At 39.5% G+C, this 20144-nt stretch overlaps 1 long non-coding RNA gene across 1 annotated transcript; it reads left to right on the top strand.

Annotated features, from left to right (window-relative positions):
- Nucleotides 1–445: 445 nt before the first annotated feature.
- LOC118988896 (uncharacterized) lies at nucleotides 446–14450 on the top strand. Its single transcript, XR_005066864.1, has 3 exons — nucleotides 446–513; nucleotides 9007–9011; nucleotides 14439–14450. It is a non-coding gene; the product is annotated as an uncharacterized LOC118988896 (long non-coding RNA).
- The last annotated feature ends 5694 nt before the right edge of the window (nucleotides 14451–20144 follow it).

Raw genomic sequence — 20144 nt, forward strand, 5'->3', positions numbered from 1 at the left:
AATGTCTTAATGCATACGGGCATTTAGAGAAACGTAGCCAAGTGGTAAATTTAGATGCAGAAGAGAATACCCAGAGACATCCAGGGATGGTAAATAGTCAGTGTACTAGGGTTAAGGGGTGAGGCTTCATGGACTAGGAAAGATGTGAACAGGGACTTCAAGGATGTTTTGAATTTGAAAAGAAGAGGGAAAAGGAGGACAGGAGCAAATTTGTAGAGAGAGGAAGACACGTGGTAAGATTTGGAAGGTTGTAGCACTGGGCTCCAAATGGGGCATTGCCGGTGAGGAGAGTGGGTAGGAAGGCTGGGACCTTATTATCAAAGGTGTGAGGCTACCCGTAGAAATGGGCTGCTGGAAGTTTGGAATAAGGGCGCCATGAACAAATAGTGTACATTTGTTCTCACTTAACATTGTTGATATGTTCTCGGAAACTGCAGCTTTAAGTGAAACAACTTGTAATCAAACCAATTTTACCGTAGGCTGATTGATAGAAACAAGAGTTAAGTTCCTATGGTGTATTTCTGATCAGAAAAACACCAAACTTCTTAATAAAAACTCAAAACACTTCAAATATTGAACATTGAAATAAATGTGACCTAGATACACATTTAGGAAAGGTTCATAAAAACGAGTAGATGTTTTCCAACCCGCTTCTTCCAGCTCAAGGTTATGGGCCCACACCTATCCTGGCAGCTTAGGGCAGCAGGCAGGAACCCACCCTGGACGAGGTGCCCTTCCATCTCTGGGTGCCTCACGCCCACGCTTGCACCTGTGGGACAATTCAGCCATGCTGATTCACATAAACCAGCGTATCTGGAGAAACCCACACAGATGTAGGAGGACATGCAACCTCCACACGGGCTGTGGCCCTGGCCAGAATTGATTTTTTTTCCATCAGTGTTATAATGACATGAAGTTATTCAAGGACTTTCTATATGTATTTTTAAGAAGTCAGAATTGGCTAATAGTATATAGGAGAGATGGAAGTAAATAAATGGAACTCTATCAGACTGGGTCATCAAATTGAAGCCATTCAGTTGGGAGTCTGTTGGAATTGGTCATTGAGAAGAAGTGACCACCTATCCACCCTCGAACTGAACTACTGGAGCTTCTGACCCTGCCCTGTCCTTGCAGCGTCTGTTCTGCCCACTGTTCCCATTGGTGGAGCTGTTGGAGAAGACACAGCCTTGAGAGAGTAAGGTGTCATTGAGATCTTCTGGACTGTATCTGCGATTGAATCCCATTAAGTCCTCTATATAAACTTTTAAGATTCTGGTGGGTGGGTGCACAGAGATTTACTTGTCTTGTGGCTGCCTGAGACAAGCCTCCTACACAAGTTCTCTTGCTTGTTGAAACTGCCACCTACCCATGAGGAGTGCCCTGCCTCTTTCTTCTGTCTCCCCTTACCCTCTGTGTATGGGTGCCAGTTTTGAATTTCACCCGGGAAATGCCCCAGGTTGCTAACCAACAAGTTTGTATTGTTTTACATTTCTTAAAAGATAAACTGAGGCATATCACAAATTTTAAGAAGTTTATTGAGCAAAAATTTGAACTGGGCGCTGCCAAACCGGAAGTGGTTAGGCATGTTCCCAGGAAAAAGATTTTTATAGGAAAGATGTGCAAGCAAAGCAAGGAAATTGTTTCACTGGCAGCAGCTTAAGTAGTTACCATATTTGGGAAAGCCTAGTTGGCTGTCTGGGTGAGGATGGCTGTCTTTAGGTTTTGATTTCTTAACCTTGAGTCATTTGAGGCTTAGGTTTGGGTGTGCTTATGTGTATGTATGTGTGTGTGTGTGCGTGTGTGTGTGTATTCATTCAAACAATCTATAGACCCCATGATCATTTTTACCTGGAGGGTTCTCATTCAGTTTTCTTTCCTAGTCATGCTATCTGGGTTAATCCAGGTCAAGGGAATTGGCTACTTTTTAAGTATTTTTATATGTCAATAGCAAGCTCTATTCACTATGTATTCATTACTGTTCAATTATAATTAGTTTTTAGTTATTACCAGTACAAAGCTTATTTTTACTTTCCAAGGCTTGGGGAATTTGGTACTTTTCTTGTGCTGTAATATATCTTTACAAAATAAATTGTAGAAGAGTACCTATGTGAGTTTGCTAGTTTTGTCCTTTCGCTCTTAAAACTCATGCATAGGGAGATTCCATTCTATTGATGACCTGGCTCTGTGGCCCTGACCTTGCAAACCTGTGAGTCTGAGTCATAGGTCTTCTGTAGCCACTGTGTCTTACTCTTTAATCTCGGCTAATGTCTGATTCTGGCATCACTTTCTTTATGCTGTAGGTTTTTCCCAAATTGTGCCCTGACATTGACCACTATGGCCCCTTTGAAATGAGAGGCTGATTTGACACCTCTGATGTTAGCTTCGTCCCTAACTTTGGTTAACTCACTCTGCAAATTCAGTACCAAGACTCTGGGAACTTCCCCCTTCAGTACCCATGTCTTGGATTTTCATTTTGTCTATACAAACAGCCTTGTTCTGATTCCTTTCTCACTTATGCTGTATATTGCAAGATAAGCATATTCAAATTAAGAATTCCTTGTGATACAGTTTGCTTATCTCTGGGTTTAGAAAGAAATGCTCCTTGAAAAGCAAGAGAGGAGGCTTCTTCCTTCTCCTCCCACAGTTGCTCCAGGAGGGAGCAAGAGAGATCTCAGGGACTTATTTCTAAGAGCAACAGGTAAAGGGTAAACAGTTCATTATCAGGAAAAATGATGTTCACAAATACAGACATCAGAGGCTCCTTCTCTTTCCCTTGCCTTTTTCTTCCTTCTGTCTTTTATTGTTTTTTGTTTGTTTCTGCTTCTCTCAAGAGTTCTATTTATTTTTTTAATAAAGATTTTATTTATTTACTTTTAGAGAGAGGGGAAGGGAGAGAGAAAGAGAGGGAGTGAAACATCTACATCTATGTGCCTTTTGTGCCCCCTCTACTGGGGACCTGGCCTGCAACCCAGGTGTGTGTTCTGACTGGGAATCGAACCAGTGACCTTTTAGTTCATAGGCCAGCACTCAATCCACTGAGCCACACCAGCCAGGGCTAGAGTTTGTTTCTTAGATGATATGTCCCTTGATTTTTCCCTCTAGATACAGCTAGCTGGATGGCAACAGCAGGCCCCTAGGTTTGACACATCATATGCCAGACATACTTCATTATACTGAGAGGTTCTTTGTCTTTTCTGAGTCTCACCAAGCATGATAGTTTCCTCCTAAGAAGGGACGAATGCAAAGGAAGGAGTAAAGGGTCAGGTGAAGGGGTGAAAAAGTCCCATCCTGGCCACAAGAGTATCCTTAGTATCTCTTTGAAGAGGCTCAGAAACTTCCCTGCAGATGGTGGGGAGGTGAGGAGGAACCTGTGGCCTCTTATACATGTGGTTGGCCAGCTCCTGCAGGAAAAGTGGGGTGAGTGCTGTCCCCTGGGGTGGTGTGGCTCTAGTATAGAGGGAAGCATGGCTGGTCCAGTCACCACGGTGGCTTGGTGAAGGGCCACCTCTTGCACGTTTGCGTGCATCTTGCACGCCCTCGTGGACGTGGTGGATCTGTGAACTCTTGACAGACACATGTTCTTTTTGTGAAGGCGAAACAAGCTTTTCTCCTTTGGGAATGAAGAAAAAAATTACTACTTTTTTAGGGGAGTGACACATTCGATTCTTTAGGTAAAAAGTCATAGTTACATTTTAATTGTTTTTTTTTCTTTTTTTATCTCCTGGGCATGCCTACCCTAGGATAATACTCTTCCCACCAGTTTCTTATCCAGACAACAGATTGCACTCCTAGGAGAAGCATGCGACTGTTCACGTATCTCAGTGCCCTTAGTGCAGAGGCTTTAGGGTTTTTGTCCTTATAGCCAGAAAAAGCAGTTTTCTAGGTTTGTGCATGAGCATTGTTTTTTTAAAGGGGCTCATCAATGAATTAAAAAAATTTCTCTTTTGACTTTTTTGGGGAGTAATAGTCACAGCCTGATGTAGCAGTACTGGGAGGTGTGACCAACAGTTGATATATGCAAAGTGACATTATCTACACCTGCTGTTTTTCAAGGTCCTTTGTCAAATGATTAGTTCACCTTTGTTTTGATAGGTTCTACCTTTATTGGGAGCTTAGGAAGTGTTAAGTTTGAGAATGTTTATTGTTTCCTAATACATGCTCTTTATCAAAGTTTCTCTTCATTTTTGGTTACATTAATTATTATATGACATTTGGGATTGAATTAGTATTTCTAATCTTTTATCTAATTTTAAGGTAGTTTCTCTGAAGCAATAGAGGGGGCTTATTCTTTACCTAAAATTTAAAACATTTGCATTTCTTTACAGAACTGTCGCAGGGGCAACACCCTTTGGTCCCTGGATTGTTAGGGGGCAGATATGGGCTGGCATTGGGGAGAGTTAATGCAGCACATTTATTCAAGAAGGTAGTAGACAGATGAATGAAAAGGTCACAATCGCCAATATTTACTCAATAGGCTCTGGGGAATTAGCACTTCTATCTCCAACACACACACACACACACACACATGCACATGCACACGCACATGCACTCACACATAACTTTGAGCTGTAACTGAACTCTGGTAGCTTTTCTCCCCCATCGTCTTTCTGAGTTTGCCTGTGACAGTTTCTTCTTTCTAATATTTACATGAAAAGATTTCTAGTGAGCAGGAGGCTAGAAGAGGAGTAGGGTGTTTTCACAAACCAAGACTTTCCTCAGGGCTTCAAGAGTCTTCCACACCTGTTTGATTCCTGGTTATAATAAAATATCAATGTAAAGACAGTTTAAAGATCACTTGACTTTGATTGCCAGTACACTCTCTAATTAATATCACTCAGCCAAATACCTCAGTTGATTTTAATCCCAGGCTCTTCTGCTTATGCATGTCCTCTCGGAAGGGCATACCCACAGACCTCTGCACAAGATGAGCAATAGAGTTTCGTATTATTAACTTACTGTGTCTACACAGGCAAATCAGTCCAATTGCAAGGTGATATTTGCATGCATATAAGGGGCATTTTGAAACAAAAGAAACATGGGGGAGTTTAATTTTGATGTGATTATTTCATGATTACTTGTTGATTTCTATCAATAACATTATCAGGAACATTCAATGCCCCTGGTACTAGGATTAAGACATCCTGCCATCAGGTTGTGTAGAATCAAGGGAGGAAAATGGGCTCATCAAGAAGGGATGAGAATCAGACACATTAAGGTAGAAGCTAGACACTCAGGGACTATGAGAGCCTAGTGAGGGTGTCTATAACCCTGCCTGAGGTTGATGGCTGGGGAAGGAAGGCTGCTGGTAGCAGCTGACTTCTAAGTCTAGTATAGAAGGATGAATTTGAGCAAAGGAGCTGAATGAGTTGAGGGGGAGGGAGAAGAGAGAATAAATGGTATTGACAGAAGATACCAGTATTTGAGAAGCTATGGAGTCCAGAAAGCTCGAGTGCATAGGAAGGCAGTGTCAAGCAGTTCAGCACTGCTGAAGGATAAAGCAGAGAAAAGGAGGGATGAGAGATGTGGCCAGAGAATTAGGGAGGGGTATTATCTGACATGTGACAGAGTTTAGACCTTTTCCTCTAGCTGATGGGGTGCCAGGAAAGTTTAAAAGGGGACAGACACGACAGGACTCTCCCTTTTATCCCCACATAGTTTCAGTTCCTTCCAGCTTTGAAGAACTGCTGTGTATTTGTCAACCCAATGGTGCTGAAGGTATTTTTCCCCTGATGAGTGGACAAGCCGAATTCTTCAGAGGGATGCTGCCTGACCCATATGGCCCGTTGACAGTTTGACAGTTGACAGCTTTTAGCCAGACTTGACTCACTTAAGCTGCTTACCCATCCTGAGGCATGCACACGGCCAGAGCCTGGACTTCACATCATTCTGGCTGTCTTAATTGGGCACTAATTAAATGTTTTGGCTGGAAACCTCTCCTTGCCATGGCTGAATGGACTCATTTGAGGCCAATATTTCAGGGAAACATCTTGTTAGGCTGATTTGATTCCCTGTTTAAAAGAAAATGCACATACTCAGTTTGTTCCTTTTTATTTTGGTCTAAGGATCTATTGTATTTTTCCCCTTTTAGAAAAAACTAAAAGTTTTAAAGTATGTATATATATGTATGTATATATTCACATCCATATATACTATATATACTCACATGTGTATATACTATACATTCACATACATATATAATATAATATATATTCATACATATATACTTATACACATACAATTCAGAATAGAAGCTAGAAAGCACAGCATTATAGTAAGAAACTAGAGGTCAGAATTTATATTCAAGGTTTATTTTAAGCTAAGCATTTAATTTTATTATGGCTTAGTTTCTGTATTTGTGACAGAGCCACAAGAAAGACACAACAGAAGTTGGCCTTGATGTTTCAGGGTGAGAGTTAGGGATGAGGACTATTCATCTCTAATCCTAGGGGATTTATAAAAGGATCGGTGGATGGACCAAGATCTGTTTTTTTACTCTTATTTCGCTATTTATTACATGCTGATAAAGATTTCTTTCGCAAACCATTCCAAAAGCAGCGTGGCTAGCCAAGTGTCTGGGGCTCAGAGGGCCACCTTTCAGGCGACACTGCCGAGCACACCAAGAGGGCCTGCAGTGTCCACAGGAAGAGCAGTGGCGCAGCGAGTGTGTTGAAGTGGGAGCATCCGATGGATCCTCCTCCTGTGGGCCTTCCGGAGCTGGCTGGGGCTCTGTCGAAGGCATCGGTGTGGACGCCATTAACAGGAAGCTGCAATCATTATTTTTTCTAGAAATTCCTCCACTCGCTGAAATGAAACCTCTCGTGAACTTTGCTTGTCTGGTAAAATAAATCTAGCACTTTTAATTATCTTCTAAATAATCATGGCCTTATTGTATTAAACAAGGACTAATGTGAAAATTGGGATTTTTTGGAGGTTTAAATCAATTTCTAAATTATATAATTTCTATGAAGAAATAGAATTAGGTAACAGGGTTTGAAGATGATTTCTTCTCCAGAAAAGGAATCATAAAGTGTCTTCAGTTCTTTCAATTCTCCTAATATGTATTGAGGTATATTATATAGCCATTAAGTATAGGTTTACAAGACAAAACCTCATCAGTTAGCTGTTCCCGAATGTATTTGCATTTGATTACTAAAGAGTAACTTGTGCACAATCAACAATCGTAAAAAACAGCACAGTAAAGCACTGCCCTGTCGGAACTAAAGTAGCTGTACAGAGCCCCTTTGATTTGCGTGCCTCCTTAGGTCTTAAGGACGCATGAAAGTGTATATTGAACTTTCTAGTATTCTCTTGATTTAATGAGAAATGTTTGTCTTCTTGTTTGGCCACTTCCTTCCTCCTCTATATCCACTTCCCCTCCCCCTTTTTTTGTTCTGAGCAATGATTCTGTGTGTTCTTTTCCTATTTAAAATTTAAAGAGTTACATTTGGGAGAGGAACAATGTAGAGAAAGAAAACCCCTGGAGTGTGTCTGATGTGCTCATTCTCCTCTGTGCCACCATTTTTCCTCCCGCTGTGGGAGTGCTAAATGATAATGCCTGATACCTTACTGAATAAAGCCTGACACGGTTTCCAGCTGTGAGCATGTGATCAGTTTTTATGTTTGATTTTTGCACACAAGTATACTACTGCAAGCATGTCCACAAACTACTTCACAAATGCTTAAGGGAGGAATTGCTATTGAGTGAATCAAACATTAAACAAACACTGAGTGATTGCATTAAAAAAACAACAAAAAACTGCATTTATTTTAGAAAGCCATGTTTCTGTTCAAACCCAGAATTTTTTTAAAAAGATTAATGTATACTCACTGGTCAGGTGTAACCAAACAAGCAACCCTTGATGACTTTACTCTCAGACGAATTCTTGTATGAGATGTTGTCCAAATAGAAAAGAGATTATATTGCTCACTTTATTTTGCTTTCATTATTAAATGTGATTATAATTATGCAATAGGTTGATTCATTTGTGAGAAACACTAATATATCTTCTGTTATGTCATCTTAAAATGGATTTCGCAGGCTGCAATTTTAAAATCCATATTTTTCTTGAAGCAGGACATTGCACATATATGATCCTGGCTTCGGTGACATATTTGGCAATATTATAGTCTTATATGCCAGAGTATTCTATTTTAATGTCTTTCCTATACTAGGAAATACAGACTTCTTACTGTTAAGTTGGTGATATTCATAAAAGAGCTACCTATGCAAACCACTTATTCTGACTTACATAAGATGCTAGTAAAGTGAAAGAAATGATTAATATACCTGTTATTAAGCCTGTGAACCTACTACTGTCATTTGTGAGGTCTGTGGTATGCCGTGACATTTGTTGAACACTACAACTTATCATATCTTTCTTCCTGGCTTACTGATCAGTGTAGCAAAAAATGGGGATGAGAGTTCCTGAAAGAATACACTGGCAGAGAACGAAGAAAAGTTATTTGACTTTTAGTGATAAGATGGTGTAATCATCATTTGGGGTTTGATAGTTTCAAGATGGGAGATACATCTTTATGAATTAATAAGAGTGCCTAATTCATATTAACAAAAACAAAAAAATACTTTCGTACCAGATTCCCAGGTTCTTAAGTTTCACTGCTGTCCTTTTGCAAGTACCAGAATAGGAGAGGGGGCCACTCATATTCTCAGCCTGGTTTCTCAGGTAGAATACTAGATACTGAGAGACAGAAATATTGCATATAGAGGCAGTCAAAATGTCAAGTTTTTCAACAAAAGTAGGAAAACAAAATCAAACATTCTATTCCATAAAAAAATTGAGATAGTGTGGTGATAATTCTGGAATGACTCTGTTGGTGATTACTGCTTATTTTTAACTTCATACGCCTCTACTTTAAACACTAACTGAACATGGTAATCACTTGTTTTGTTGGAGAAATCCAGTGTTCCCGATTACCCTAATTATTGACAGTTTCTGGTTTTGTCCTTACTGTGGTTGACAGTATTAAACCACCTTAGATATTTAGTCATTGTTTCACGGAGAGTCATTACAATTCTGAGACACTAGATGAGTGAAGGAGAGGAATGGCAGTGAGTCATTAAAACTGCTGCGGAGATAAGGAAACTATTTACTGACGTTGCTTTCATGAACTTTCCTCATCCAAAGAACAATGCTAGTCACTCACGTAAACACTGAATCCATGAATTTCTGGGGATTGAGGAGTGCATTTCCAGTCTTGTTTTAGATTTCCATAAGCCTAAATTAAGTATTCTCTCTCTCTCTCTCCCCCTCTCCCTCTCTCTCTCTCTCTCTATACACACACACACACACACACACACACATATATACATATACATATGCACCACACAGACATGCCACACGCATGTAAATACATATTAAAACAAACATCTAAAATATATACTAAATATATTTAAAATGTGTGCATGTTAAATGTGTATATATGTTAAATATATACATATTCAATATAGTATTTTAAGTTAGCGTATATATGAGAGTTCTATAGTCATATACTCACTTATGTATCTATCCATCTATCTATGCAGCCCCCTTTAAAGTATATGAAATTAGTAAATGGCTATCTTTATTCTCTTTGGTATTTTAGAATTTCTTTTTAAATATGGTGCTTGGGGAGTGATGGGGCATTGGTGTAGGATTTGCCAGTGCTGAACCTTCCAGTACTGGTTGGAATATGGGGGGGAAAGGGAGGAGGGGGACTAGAGAATTACCAGATAATTTATAGCAACCGAAGCCACCTGTGTCACAAGCAGATTGGGCTTTGTCCAATCATTCCATATTTGTACACTTCAGTTTTTTCTTCTGTTAAATGCAGATGATAGTATTTCTTATCCCACATACTCCAAACTTCCATTTCCAAACAGCTGCCATATACCAGATATCTTACAGTTTATAGCCCCTGGAGGCAGAAAAAGGGAACGTTTCTTTTTGTGCATGTACCATTTAAAGAGACAGCTCTGCTGAAAACTGCCCCCAGTGGACATCCCCTCATGTTTCATTGGCCAGAACTTTGGCACTTGTCAGCTTTTCAACCAATCACAAGATGGTTGGGTCTTTTTCTGAGGTAACAAAATACAGGACGGTGGTCAGTTCACAACAATTAAGGACAGTCTTGTAAAGCTTTTTTTCTTCAGTTTCAAATAAGAAAGAACCTTTCAAGCCCACCAGAGTTTAACATTTTAAGGAGTGATTACAAATCTTATCTAAATCTTGTTTTATTTGGGAAGGTGACAGTGGCCTTTAGAATTTTTCAGTTTAAGTCATTCAGAAATTCTTTTGAAGTAAAAATTAATAAAATATAAACAGTCTATCACCACCTTCTAGGTAAATGCAGATTCCCAATCTGCTCCTACCACCACTGTTTCTCAATTAAACAGCCAAAAGAGTCAGTCCTTAGAATGGATTAATGACCTGCAAAATTCCATTTAAACATAGCCATTCGTGAGTTTTATTAGGGGAAAAATACAAACTGGTCTGTGGTCATGGATTATTACAGATTCACTCCAGACTGCTGAATTGAACTCTGATGAACCTGCGATACTCTCCATTAAACCTCAAAATGAGCTTTCTCTTAATTGGGGAGTAGGAAGGGAAAAGTAAACTAGTAGCTGGTAAATGCCAGACTTGTGAATCATTGCTTTATTTTGGAGGGAATGTGGCAACATTTTTAGATACTCATGGAGGTGAGGGAGAAGGAGTGAGAAAGAAGTTGTTTTTCATTTATTAAGCCCTATTCTGTTCTAGGCAATGGTATTCAAAAAAATCTAAATATATATGAAATATATGATAAAGCTAAAATATGACAGTAGCATTTTAGATAAAATTCATTTCAGGGAGGTTACTCTGACCCATGCCAGAGTAAATAACTAGTGGTGGGTCTAGGATCGAAACAAAAGCATTCTGTATTTCTTTAGCTAAGCCCTAGAAATAGGGTAGTGAAGAAGTCAGCCAGATCTTTGCCTTTCTGGGGCCTACAGTCCAATGGAGAAAACGAAATTTAAAATAATAATTAAAAATATACACAGTTATAAATTATGTATAATTTATGAATATACAAAATGTTTTCATAATAAATATTATGAAGAAAGTGCAGGGTGTTTTCATACGAGGGCATAATTTCCACTGTTGTTTCCTCTGTGACATCTGAGTAAAGATGTAAAGAATGAGAACTATCACAGAAGTGGAGACCAGAGGCAACGCTGCTCTCCCTGGGGAAGTGGCCCATGGTAAGGCCCCGGGTGGGAGCCAAGAACTGGCCGGTGTGACCAGGGCACAGCAATAGAGGGCTGGTGAGAAGGAGCTGCAGGACAGGCGAGGACTTGCTTTTCATAGAGCTTCGTCAAAAGCCGTGACATGAACTCAGAGTTTTATCGGAAGTGCGGTGGAATACTGTTGAAGCAGAGAATGTCCTGATAAGATTTACAAAATCATTCCTGTTGCCATGTAGGAAATGGATTGGAGGGCTTTCTTTTATGTCTAGATAACTCCATAAATATTTTAAATTATAGTTATACGTGTCTAATTCATGTTAGTTAAATGAATGAATGAATAAATGAATTTGCAAATCACGTGCAGAACAGTGCTTTGAAGACAAATTGTTTTTGGTAGTCACACGAGAGAGAGAGAATTACCTGATAAAATGGCCTGAGAAAATATTACCATGTAGTTTTCATGACAAAATAAAACTTACCTGCCCTAATTTGCTTCCCCCCCCGACTCTTTCTATTCTTATATATTTATTCCTTTTTTTCTACTCAAGTATTTATACTTCAAGAAACTTGGCTTTGTCTCAAAATGTGTTCCTTTTTTGAAAACCTTGGCTTAAAAAAAGAAAATTAAAGGTTCTTTTTTAAAAAAAATATTTTATTTACTTATCTTTAGAGGGGAAGGGAAGGAGAGAGGGAGAGAAACATCCATGTATGGTTGCCTCTCCTGCATCATCCCCTGCTGGGAAATGGCCTGCAACCCAGGCATGTGCCCTGACTGGGAATCGAACCGCGATCCTTTCATTCACAGGCCCACGCTCAATCCACTGAGCTAAGCCAGCCAGGGCTGAAAATTAAAGGTTCTTAATGCTAAATACCTAATAAGCTACCAAGGGATTTTAGAGCATAAGATTTTAGAGTGGAGGACACCAAAATGTGTCTTTATCCTACAATTTTTAGGATACAGAATTATAGCTGATCAGTCAGTATCGGTGTGCCTTTTAGTATATAAATGTATTTAAAAGTCCTAGTTCCTTTTCCCCTAAGCAGAAACATTAATGGGCTATTATGATTATGAGGGATGTACTGGTGTTTTATGAAGAAATTATTACCAGAAATATATGCATAATCACTTATATATCAAGACAAGCATTGATCCTCAAGATGTCCCCTTACATTCGGAGCCTTTTTAGAAGCCATCCGATCCACGTGTGACCTATTAACACAGTTTTAAAAACAAAAACAAAATAAAAAGCAGGTCTTCATCAAGGAAAGACAAGGTCTCTCCCTGCCAGACTTACATAGAAGCTAAACCCAGGCCATAGGGCACCTGTGAACATTTCCTTGTGAGCAGGTCTAAAGTGTGTGACCGGGTGGTCTTTGTACTCCACAACCCCTCTGGTGACCAGGCATTTGACCATGCTGTTTTCTCTGCCTGGAATGTCTCCTTGTCTCCTTATACTTACCCTTTAAAAGGCAGCGATGCTACCTTTCCAGGGCAGCCTTCCCTGAATTCACCTTTAAGTTATATTAGATTACATTCCCTTCTTATGGACCCTCTGAACACCATGGCATTTATCACAGCTGAAATTGTGCAAGTATTTGCTTGGTTATTTAACTGATACCTAGTTTGTGAGCTCTGTAAGGTTAACAAAAGTGTCTGCTTTTGCCCAATGGCATTCAGTGTATATGAATGCAACCAGCTGGAGGCAGTGGGTATCTCCAACAGGATCATAATAAAGGGGAATTTTAAAAATATTTGTTACCAAGATTAGGTTTATTGTCTCATTATTTTTTAGAACTTCATACCAATTCCTTCCCTTTTCAAATATATCAACTAAAATAATGACAATTGATGGCTTTTAGCAAATAGTTAGTTTCACTGTGACCCACATTTAGAACTTAATTTTACATCATACCCTGTACCTGTATGCATCATATAGATGAGTAAAAATTTTATTGCTATAATACTCTCATTCTAATGTTTTTTTTAAAAAAGCATGCTGATCATAAACCAAAAAATTGATTGTATCTTCCACTAATGGGTTGTGACGCAATATTTGAAAAGCACTTAAATTGTTTATCTAATTAGGATTTTCTCCATTACGAAGTAAGTGATTCAGAATTTAATATCTACCCAGTGACAATATCACACATGCTTCTTAATTTCTTCTTTATACTATTCTGTATCACCCGCATTTTTCTTTTTACAACTGAGTATATTGCACTTAAAATCAGAAAAAGATTAAGAAAATAAAGTTCAGTTGTTGCTTTGTCACTGCTATAATATGTACTTCTTTGATATTCTAACATTTTAAATCTTAGCTTCTCACTAACTTCTCAATTCACATTGGTCTTACCAAAGATTCTCCTTCTTCAAATCTTCACACGATCCTCCAACTTCCAATATGTACCCTGAAGAGCTATTATGTAAATCTAGCTTCCCAGCTCTTCCTCTGCAAGGGCTCACCCACTCACATCCAATATATAGATGCTCTGAAGACAAGGACCGTGGGTGTCACTTGCAATTTAGATGATCAGCTGTTAGCCAGGAAATACACTCATTCTATATTCCAGTATGTATGTATAGCACAACATGTATTGTATTGTTTGTGTTTAACATTGTTTGTTAGTATCATTATCAACATAGTAATGTTATTAATAGCATTGTCAGAAACAACAGCAATCACCAAGATAACAGCCTTAGCAACAGTGGCATTTACAGTATGCCATTATATTAATTATCACAATGGGTCTGACAAGCTGCTCCTAAGAATCCACATCAGTGAATAGTTTATGATTTTAAACTCAAGAGGAAAACTAGGAGCTACATCAATCCTATTATGCCCTTGCCTTCATGTACTTCTCTTTTTCTAAGTTAAAAAAAAAACCAAAGAGGATAAAGATAAAAACATTACCAAACCAAATTTATTAATAGAGTGAAATAAGTTGTTAGCTCTGTCATGAAGGAATATGACAAAGAGTGCGTAATTTTTTTGTTCTATAATTTGATCAGTGTCACTTGGCTGGGTATAAGTAGTTCATCAGAAAGAAGTGTGTGTATCCGATGAGGGGAAGCCGTGAGAGGCAAAGGACCCTTGAAGATTTAATATGTCCAACATGAATCAGTTGAGACAATGTCTTCCTCTGTTGGGGAAGAGAATGAACCATCACCTGTAAGTGAGTTTTATAATTTTGCATGTTGTGGATGTTATAGTCATGAACATTAGGGGTGGGGTAAAAGTTACCATCAGTGAAACATCCTCCTGATCTAAACAGTAGCACTAAACTTCACGAAAGGATTTTGTCCTTTTGTTTAAATTAAAAGGTTATTGTAATTCATGAAATGAACTTCTCATCTTGATTCTGAAAGCTTGTATATTTACTGATCAATAATGTACTTATTAATTCCTGTGTCACTGCATGGGTATGAATAGTCTATAATTAAAATATTCTACTGAGTAGGGCTTCCTAGAAAGCATTAAGTTATCTGTTCGATTATTAACAGATTTCACAAAGGATATTGTCTCATGGATTCTTCCTGTACTTTTGGTTATCTGGAATAATTATTAAACAAAAATATATTTAAATTTTACTAACTGCCTTCTTTCATGATCTGGTATTCAGCTAGCTTCTATCAGAAACCCATGACATTAATGGCCCTTAGAAGACATTGATATGTGACATGAAGTGCTGGAAATAATTATGGTTAAGCAACCATCTAAAAGTACATGACATGTATGTACTCATTTCTTACTTACAAAAGGATAATCCTGTTTTATGTTTATTTTTAGTGTCATGGCCTTAAACTTGATTAAGTAAGCTGTCTATTTGTATTGTTAGGTTTTTGTCTCTAGTTGTATCTTACGTTTATTTATTTAAAGTATAGTATGTAATTGTATAGGATTTGTTGAAGATATTTAACCTAGGGCTAACTCTTATTATGGCTAATTTGTAACTCATGGTTACTGAGGCAAATGACCTATCTCAGATCTTAGGAACCGAGTAAGATTGGACATGTTTCGTGTTGTGCTTGAATTATCAAATAGTACTTAGACACCTAAATTAAAAGGCAATACAAGGTTCTTTGCCAGACTGATATTAGAGAGTTGGATTCAGCTGAAATTCAATTCAGGCAGCATGGCTGTCGATAGTCACGGGTCTTTCAAGGAAGAAAAAGCGGCCACTGCTACATTCGAGTAAGTGATTCTTCTGAATGCGGTTGAAGCAAATAGTGAGGAGATGTTTTATCAGATACTCTTCGTAAAAACAAGCAGCTTAATATAATACCCTTGAAAAATTCCAAAGGAATTTTGGAATTGTCAGACGGAAGACACATTAGCAATGATTGTGCCCAATCCACTGGTTTTCAGGAGGCAGAGTGGGAACGGAAACCATCATCCAAGTGGAACTGGAAGGCCTAGTAGTTAGCGCTTTAACTCACAGTGGATTTCCAGACTTACCCTTTTTATTTTCACTTCCTTTTGTGTGGGGGACTGGGGGGAACTCAATGATCATAGTGCCGTCTTCTGGATATTTGAGGCTTGGGATATGTTCAGATGACTTTCCCAAGGTGTCTGGTTGGAGCCAAGGACTCAAATATCCCAACGTCTAGCTCTGACCTGTGCTCATTATTTTGTATAGCACCTAATATTCACATGTAACCTCTGTTCATGCATTTGTTCTATTAAAGCACTTTGCTGCTGGGATTCAAAAGGTGAGATAAAAAGTGGACTTGAACCCAAGGGATGGCATGGTGCATTTTTTCGGGGCTTAAATTCTTGAATTTCTAGGGAGGGACTTCGATAATTCTAATGAGTACTTATACTTACTATCGTTCTAAAACTGGACCCTCGTGGTGTGGAATAGAGTCTGTTTTTCTGAGACAGCTTGAGAGACAGCACCGATTCTCCCAAAGCCTCCAAACCCTCCTCTCAGTGTTTGGTCACTGCTATTAACAAAAAATTTACTGCCTTCTAAAGAACTGGGCAGATGTGAGAAGCCCTCATGGTCTCCCCCAGCCAGGGGGTTCCTCTGTTTCTGATTTCCTGGCTGCTCTTGGCCCGATCCTGACACACAACAAACCCCCGTTATAAAGGATTATGTGATGAGTCAACAAGCTTGTGAAAGATAGCCACCAAATGACGACTCCCAATTACGTGAAAAATTACTATAATCACCCCTGTTGTAACACCCGTCTGTTGGCAAAGTGGTCGATCCTCTTGAAAAGCTTTACAAGAAGGCCCAGTGTATTAAATAAAAATCTCAGTTCTGTGTATAATCATAAAAATTAACATTGTCACTTTAAAAAAATATCTAATTGGTGTCCTAAAGGGAAACCTACTAGGCTATGTAAAGTAGCTATTATGAAAATGTTTAGCCTTTTGAATATATTTCAGACAGTACGTGGGTTGCCAGATTTGTCAGCCAAAAATTCACTAAGCAGATTTGTCAGGGGCTGAGGCCATAATCTGTAGAAAAGACATTGGCATGGAGATGAAAGATCAAGAGAATTATATAGTTTTGTTGCCATGTGCCAAGGTTCCTTTTCCAAAGCAAGTTTATTCTGTGTGGGCTGTACCCAGAAGCAAGCAGCTACCTTTGTTCGGCATTTGAAACAGTAGCATTTCCTGCTGGGGAAGGGACAAAACCAGTTCATTCACACACTTGGGGTGGTCCGGCAAGATGTTTCTGACACCCTGCTCCTGGTTTCCTCTCTCTCTTTCTGCAGTGTAACTCTCCTTTCAGAGTTGCGGTTGGAAAATCAACGGCAGGAGAGCCATTGAGAGCCAGGAGAGCCACGAGTCCCCAGCTGCTGTCTCCCGGGGTGGGTGGCACAGGAGCTGGCAGACACCTTGAGCTTTCAGGGAGTGTGTCCCTCGCAGGAAGGGTAGAAACACTGCGATCAGGCTTCTCTTTTCCTGCCACAGATGGCTGGCTCGCATTTATAAAGCTCCCACTTTGCAATTTTACACTTAAAGACACGAGTTGGGTGCGAGACTTTTGGGTTCCTGTTCTAGCCTTCTGCTCTGAGCAAGCCAGGAAACCGCTCTGAGCTTCCCACTCCTTAGATAAAGGTAAGAATTAGGTGCTCTCTCAGCACACGTGCACTCTGTGACCATTCACATCTTGTGTAGGTTGCAACCCTCCCAGATGCAGCAGGAAAAAGTGTTCTGTATTGCTGTAATACATGCTTCAAAGTTTAATAGAATGGCAGAGTGCTTCTGCAGAATAGCTGGGAGTTGGGGGTTACGCTAAAAAAGCCTAGAAAAATGTAATAATGTGTGTATTTAAATATTTTATTTCTTTATTTTTAGAGAGAAGAGTAGGGAGGGAGAAAGAGAGGGAGAGAAACATCAATGTGTGGTTGCCTCTCTCGTGGCCCACAGTGGGGACCTGGCCTGCAACCCAGGCATGTGGACTGACTGGGAATTGAACCAGCGACCCTTTGTTTGGCCGGCCGACACTCAATCTACGGAGCCACGCCAGTCAGGGCTAAAGTATATTTTATTAAAAAAATAAAGTATGTCTTGAAGTTTCAGTATGTCATAGACAGGGATGTGCACACTGGGCAGATTTGGGTATTTACAACAGCCACCTCTAGTAATGACATTCTTGCACATGTACACTTCTGAGATGACTGTGGATGAAACTCGTGGTAACACTTCATAATGTTAATGAGGGTTTAACAGAGAAAGCCTAGTCCATAGATAACTCTGGGACACACAAAAAATTAATTTACCTGAATGGACAGTATTCATTTACCTGAATCACATACAATTTCTGTGGGAACTTTCAAAAGGTGCTTACACTAAAGCTTTTTTTCCAAGCCACTTTTAAATGATATCTTCATCACACAAATGAAATACTGCTCACAGAACTGCTGACTGAGAGAAGCGGCAAGCAGCCTTCCCAGACTTTATTCAGTATTCACATCCAATCACATTGGTAAACATAAATACATCACAGTGCTTATTCCAACACTCACAAGTTATCTATATAAAGACAAACAACCATATATTCTCTGAAATAGATTTTCCCCCATTCCTCTTTTTCATTTTGCATCCTGAATATTAACTGTAAAATTCATCTTTTATTGGGGCAGGGGGACAAGTACTAGACCCTTCCTGAGTCCACCCATCATTTCCCACATTTTCTTGAGACAGAGCTCACAGCCAGCAGAAATTCGAGGAAGTATCCAAAGGCGGTTTCACATGTGACACCTTGATTTCGGAGGTGAGAGGAAAGTGGATTTCCCCCAGGCTGGAGTCCGGCACTTCCCTCGTAGGAGCCCCACTCGTCCCCCTTGTCAGTCGCAGCAGGATGGGCGGGAGATCACCTGTGAGATGTTTCCGTGCTCACATAGACACTAGGGGGTGTCCAAGGACCAAATGTGTTTCTCCTTCCCTTTAGGCTGGTCTTCTCAGTACTCTTAGGTCCAGCTAACTTAAAGTACAGGAGCTAAAGGAAAATACATCAATTCCTGTTTTGTACTGAAATGAATAATGGGGGGGGGGGTTAGTTTTGTCACCAGGCCCCGATGATGCCCTTGGATCTCTGGCAGAGATCAGGGGTCAGAGTCCTATAAGCCACAGGTGACAGGCAGCGAGGTGCTCTTATCAAATGCTTTTTACCTCTGTGCTTGCCTCTGAATTTATGTGTGTTTGAAAAGAGGTCACCGGTTTCTCTTTCCTTTAGTCAGTTTTGGTCTGTCACACTGAACCAGAGGCAGGAGCATTGTGAGAAGACAGATCCCTGCCTTCTCGTTCTCTAGTGGGGTCCGTTTTGCTTTTTACTGTATGTAGATTATCTGTTGATGATTTGCTATTAGAAAACATTTGCCCTTGCTGCTGCAGACACCTTCAGGCCTTTGGGCATGGGTCTATGTATGAATACCTATTACTTCTTAATTATGATGGTTTAATACGATACGGCTTTCATATTCATCTCCCATCTCTCTTCTGCAATTCTTCTCCTGCGATTCTTCTCCCTTTGCTATTGGTCCCTAAGGGCATGTTACTGGCTCCTTTTCTTTATGGCTCCCTGTCTTCTCTTCATCCCTCCTGGTGAATTAAAAAAAGTGCATTTTAAAGATGACAATAATAATAATAAAGTCAGGAATTGCTTTCTAGCTAAATGCACTGATTGGAAGTCCTATTGAGAATAGCATAAACCTAATTGAAGTAGTCAACCCCTCCCGTACAGGTCGTGCTATGCTCTATTAAAATGAAGGTAAAACAAAGCTTGTGACATTTCTGCATTTCCCAGACTCACTTTTCCTAAGACATATCAATAGTATTGACAATGGTATTGCATTGTGCTCCCCAGTGACCTGGGCTGTCATCTGATGGTCTCGGATAATTCTTTTATAATGAAACCTTATTGTATCCTTTACCTATAACAATCAGCAACAACAGCAAAATAATGATTATATTTCCACAAGTAGGATTCGAAAATTTGAAATAAATCAAAATTGTAGCAACTGAGTAGCCTAGAACACTGATCGTTTAGATAATGTGGATACTTAATACCCACTTAGTGTAGCTGTTAAAGATGCTAATACATTTCCTAAATTTATGAAGGAAATATACAAATTGCTAAAGGAACGTCTAATGTGAAATTATCAGGAGAGTTGGGATTTGGTACAAGGATCTGTTATTTGATTTCATTTTGAACAGTTTAAGTAGACTCCTCGAGAGTCATTAGTTGGTCCTAGGCTTTATTACCGCAGTCTCTTATATTAGATGGAACTGACTATCAGATTTGATGGCAAAGCACTAGCAGCTGGGAAACTGCTCTTTCTCTCCCCTCTCATTTCCCAAACAATGTTTGCACTGATTAATACTATGCAACGAGACATGACGCAGAGATTGTGTTGGCATTGTGTTCTGATGACCCCACACATTGTGTGCGCTCTGTGGTT

This window comes from Sturnira hondurensis, unplaced genomic scaffold, assembly GCF_014824575.4.
Source record: "Sturnira hondurensis isolate 20B ecotype Veracruz unplaced genomic scaffold, ASM1482457v3 Scaffold0006413, whole genome shotgun sequence".
Classification (NCBI taxonomy): Eukaryota; Metazoa; Chordata; class Mammalia; order Chiroptera; family Phyllostomidae; genus Sturnira; species Sturnira hondurensis.